Below are 6,000 nucleotides of genomic sequence, written 5' to 3'. Positions count from 1 at the left end.
CTAGAATATTTGTGTGTGTGTGTGTGTGTGTGTGTGTGTGTGTGTGTGTGTGTGTGTGTGACTCTCTGTGTGTGTGTGTGTGTGTGTGTGTGTGACTCTGTGTGTGTGTGTGTGTGTGTGTGTGTGTGTGTGTGTGTGTGTGTGTGTGTGTGTGTGTGTGTGTGTGTGTGTGTGTGTGTGTGTGTGTGTGTCTCTGTGTATGGGGGGGGTGGGGGTATCATACTGGTCTGTTTCTGATATCAACCTATTGATCAAATTAATAGCCACCAAACTTACCAAAAGTGTCAAACGTTCAGGTATAACAAATTGTCCTATAGCTGCCATCTTGGAAATATGCAAATTAGGGGTCCACCCAATTATAAAGCCTTTTCAACATGTGTATAATTGTCCAGATCAAGTCAGATCAATTGTAGGCTACATATCAAGTTTGCATTTGTAGATAATTTGGTTCAAACATTAGAGCCAAAACTGTTTACAGGTGGTGGTCGTGGTGGTGGTGGCCATATCGGATTTGGTCGCTGTGGCAACCCCGAAGGTCGCTGACTTGGGTGCCCTAGCTAAATCATTATTAGAGCATGCCCTGGGCTGCATCTGGGAATAATTTGGCGCGTTTAAACGGATTAACGCGAAATAACACTGAAAATATTCACCAATAAATGTAATTTTTCACAATGAGTTCTAAGCAGTTTCCTCACACTTTATTTTAAATCAGAATATTTAATTGGATTCCCCATATATGAAAACCTAAAAGAAAAAACAAATCTACCTTGTTTGGTCAAAAATATGTAATATATTCCAGTATACTGGTGGCCGCCATCTTTAAATGGTCCATTTTGAGGATGTATGTAATAAATTAACACGATTTGCCTTCAGCACTTTAAATAAGCACATTTACTGAAATACAGCCTAGTCTAATAAAGCATTACACTTGTTTACAATAGAGATAGGGTCCACCATTTTCAATTCATCAGAACATTTACTTCTATAGCCAAAAACAGGAAATAATCATAAAAGGAGGTAAAAAGGGGGAAAACATACATACAGTGAGGGGAAACAGGGTTGGGTGGGGGTGAGGCGCACCTTTATAGCTTACACTTCATCGCACGTGTTTGTCATGGTTATATCGTTTTAATGTTATATTCTTCTTGATTTGTATTGTGATTCTTTTAGTTGTAGGCCTATTGCATAGGTCAAAGAGGAAACTAGTAGAAGACAAAAAAAACCCCAGTAGATGGAGCGTTGCTGCCACCATGTGGTACATATGCAATACTGCACAAGGCTCATTATTGATGCACTTCTCAACAGGATTTACAGTATTTGGAGGCATTTCTTTATGTAAGACGATAAAAGTAAGTATTTTTAAACAGTCAATTGACACTGTGCGCTTGTATGCGTGTGTTTCTCACTGATCAAAAGAACCATAGACTGACTGACAGATGCAAGCTGTTGGTCAATCAGTCAACAACTTTTGAGTTGACAGCTAATCCAATCACATATAGGAGACAAAAAGACCATCTTGCAAATTATAATGTCATGGAAATATGTGTAATTTATGATATAGGCTATCTATATTATTAAGAAATGAATTGAAGGGTCTCACCTGCAGTAGTAACTAAGCACATTGTGTTTGAATAGATACTCGACAAAGCAGAATACACCACTGGCACCGTGGCTCCGAACACACACCCTCTGCGGTGATGGGCAGATACTTTACCACTGCCCCACCCGAAGCCCTTAAAGGTGATGGGCAGATACTTTACCACTGCCCCACCTGAAGTCCTTAAAGGACAACTTTAGTTTTTTTCAACCAAGGTTCATGTTTTAGGTTATTAGAGAAAGTAAAAGATGAGTGTTAATATTTTTTCATTCGCTGCTTCCTTTCGTTTTAGGGATTTTAGCTGTTTTTGACAGGGGGCAGGGGCATTCGATTTTTTTACACAATATGATGGCGATTTATTTTTTTATTATTTACTATAGTCCTACTAGACCCTAAGAAATTACATCTGCCACAAAAGATCACAGGATCTACTGAATGTGAAGGTAGCCTACTGGGGGGAAGCCAGTGTGTCATAGGCTCAATATGTCAGTTTGACACATTCAGTAGATCTCGTGATCTTTTGTGGCCAGATGTAATTTCTTGGGGTCTATATTACATAAGAAAAAAGAAATCGCTAGAAAATGTTGTAAAATAATACATATTTAGCCCCATGCTCGAATGCCCCCGCCCCCTACAAAAAACTGCTAAAATCCCTAAAGAAAGCAGCAAATGAAACAAAATTAACACTCATCTTTTACTTTCTCTAATAACAACCTAAAACATGAATCTTGGTTGAAAAAAACTAAAGTTGTCCTTTAACACAACTTTTGGTATTACCACTACATTTCACATGCAAATATTGCACGTTACTTCTGCAAATATGACTCAGTATCAGTACTATTACTACTACTGACAGATTACAACTTGTCCAAAATGCAGCAGCCAGAGTTTTAACTAGAACTAAGATGAGAGAACATATTACTCCAGTTTTGGCTTCACTGCACTGGCTTCCGGTTGTTTTTAGGATTCCACTGCTGGCCTGCTCGCTTTGCCTAAAGAAATGGCAATTAAAAAATACGGGGAAGCAGCTTTTTGCTTCTACGGGCCGACGGCATGGAACAAACTCCCACTGTACCTTCGACAGGCAGCCTCTGTAGACATTTTTAAAGCACAGCTCAAGACCCACTTCTACGCCATTGCTTTTAATTGATCTTTTATTTTTTGTTATTCATGTCCTCACTGTATTGCATTACTGCTTTTTTTTATGTTTATGCCTTGCTTTTCTTTTTTTCTCCATTGCTCTGTGAAGCACTTTGAGCTGCATTTCATGTCATGAAAGGTGCTATACAAATAAAGTTTTATTATTAATAATATTATAGTTGTATTAATTGTTATATATACAAAGAGAAGCTCGGTAGATACACAACCTACAAATGGAACACCCCAAAGTACTAAATTGAGGAATTGCTATTGGGCTGTTGTGAGAGTGGTGCGTGCGTGTGATCTTGTTATGTGTGTATTGTATACTACTTCAACAGGTGTGAACAGTTGGCCTAGTTCACCGCACCCACAATCCTTTGTCCTACTGATCACCTAGCACACACACACACACACACACACACAGAGAGAGAGGGACACGCAGGCACAGTGATCACATAACATCTTAACAAGAGAAGATCTGGGTTGTCAGACAATACAGAGACCTGTATTGTATGGCCGGTGTTGCGCGGAAAACTTGTATGGATCCAATGAAATTATTATTTAGTCACAAGCAGTGGTGTACTTAAGTAAAAATAGCAATACTTCAATGTAGAAATACTCTGTTCCAAGTAAAAGTACCAGTATGTAATTGAGAAAAAGTACAAAGTATTGGGCTTGGCATCAACATATGAGTATTTGTAAGTATGTTAAGTACGAAAAGTAGTCATTATCATCATGTCCTATTTCACAAGTTTCCAAATGTATGAAATCCTTTGAAAATTGCTGATCTACAAGCTAACAACTTGTCGCAAAGTGACACGTTGTGAGCTTGTATATCGTCAAATTTCCAAAGTATAGGTCTGAAGTGGTTCATGTACAGTATAAAGTAATTGTGATTGTAGGTGAGCAAAAAGTTAAATATTTGCCTCTGAGATGTAGGGGTGAGCGATGAAGTAAGTAAATGTATTGGAAATACGGTATTTGAGTACATGAACTTACTTTACACCACTGGTCACAAGCTATAGTTACTGTAATACTTTTCATTTGTTCAATATTTATAAAACACACACACACACACACACACACACACACACACCTGGTGAGACGTAGGAGGGGCCCGGACAGGAGATAACCCACAGAGCCTAGTGCTTCCATGCGCCAGAAGCGTACCTCCCAGCCCTGGCAGAGTAGTTCTGGAGTAGTTACAACTTACAACGGATTGTGTGGCCCTGGTTTTTCCCTAATGGGACTGATTGAGGGTAGCTACTGGTAGTACTGGGACGTACGTCAGGACTTGATCACCCTGGCAGGGTCGGCTGAGTGAGGGGTATGATGTTTGAGAGACCCGAAACCCTGATGACCTTGGCATATCCTCATCACTGAGGATACGTCCCAGGTGCATCCATGCAATGGTTTTATATATTTCACTAGTTGGAATGAACACACCATTGTGGAAGGTTTAAAGATTTTATTGAATGAATGAATGATGAGGAGAGTGGGGGGAGCGGGGCGTGGGTTCCGGGGGAACTGCGAGGAAGGGAGGAGGTGAGGAGAGCGGGAGGAGGAGGTGGAGCAGTGGAGATGCTGCTGGGCCTGTGGTGGTGATGGGGATGGAGGCGGGATACGAAAAGCATGGAGGATGCTGGGTTGTATTGGGCGGGTATAAGTAGGCTCAGGTAGATTGGCGTGGAGGGCGGAGAGTGACGTGAAGGTGTGGTCGAGGTGTGTTCCTCCGCCTCCTGAACATCTGTTGTTCCAACTCTATATATATATACACTTATACAGTCAAATCGGCCGATACCTATGTGTTTGCCGATTAATCTCCCATCACTAATATATATATATATATATATATATATATATATATATATATATATATATATATATATATATACACAGTTTACACACACAGTATATACAGTATATGTTTTTTATAGGCTAGCAAAAAAGTAGAAAAAATAGATCTACAAGCTTGTAGGGCTATTGTTTTAGATTGGCTACAGTGTCACACAAAGGGTGACATGTATGAGGAAGTGGTTGGAACTGGGAAGCGTTGCTTTACGTACAAAGTACAATCATAAAAAGTTGTAACATGAAGATTGGAGGTTTCTGCCCTGGGTTGTCAAACAATGAACAGAGCTGGGACACTGAAACCAGACCCATGCTTTAAAAACACAAAGGAGACTAAGCCTGTTTTTTTCCTTTAGAAATGTCTTTAGAACAGTGGTGGAAGAAGTAGCTTAAACTGATATGTTTTCCTAATTCCTTTCATATAGAATTTATTGATTGATTGATTGAAATATTTATTAACAGTTTGTAGAATTACAGTACATTTTAAGCACAAACTCAATACAGAGACTGTTAACTGTGAGTGGACGACCCAATTAAGCATTACACTTGTTTACAACAGGGTCCACATTGTTCAATTCATCAAAACATTTAGAGACATACAAATAGACACTTCTATGTAGTTAAAGAACAGAACAGGAATTCATCATGTAGGAAGCAAAAGGGGAAAGGATATACATTTACAGTGAGGGAAAAGGGGGGGTGGGGGGATTCAGATTTTACAGAGGCCAGTTTCGAATTGCAGCCATCCGTAGGTGCTCTTTGAGAGCGGTTTTGAAGGAGTCAAGAGATTCACATCTCTTAATGACTGTTGGTAGGGCGTTCCACATTTTGGTGGCATAGGAGCGAAAATAATGTTTGTGCCGAATCTGGGTTGTACATGGTTTGTTGCACTCCCTCTGGTGTTGTGGGTGTGGACTTTGTTTACATTAAGGAAGTATTTAGTATTTAGAAACCTATACGTTTGAAAATTAGAAGACTTTTGAATTGGCATACAAGATTTGTATGTCATTGGGTCTCCCGCACTGATGATCATTATACGATGGCACCATTTACTCACTCTGTGTCTCATACCTGTAGGAGGGCTGTGCCAGTGACATCATCGGTAGGCAAATGTGGTCATTTCAAACAACTTTGTCTATCTCTATTCCTTCCAGTTCCTTCTATACGAAGTATGTAGTTTTGATTAGCTTGGAATCCCCATTGATGATGTCACTAGTAGGCAGGTTTCTGATCTATCCACAGCCCTCCTCTGCGATACAGTGATGGTAGAAACTATTACACGATGATAAGAAAATAAGTGAAGCGTTCCATTAAGGTTCAACAGCGTTATGCTCAGTAAGAGGACTCCTCACTAGGCCTGCAGTCATCTGTATCAGTATGAACAGGAATGGGGTCAGGAAGGTGCCCTGTGG

Source organism: Protomyctophum bolini, assembly GCF_963924005.1.
Source record: "Protomyctophum bolini genome assembly, chromosome: 18".
In the NCBI taxonomy this organism is placed as follows: Eukaryota; Metazoa; Chordata; class Actinopteri; order Myctophiformes; family Myctophidae; genus Protomyctophum; species Protomyctophum bolini.
This window is presented reverse-complemented; position numbering follows the sequence as displayed.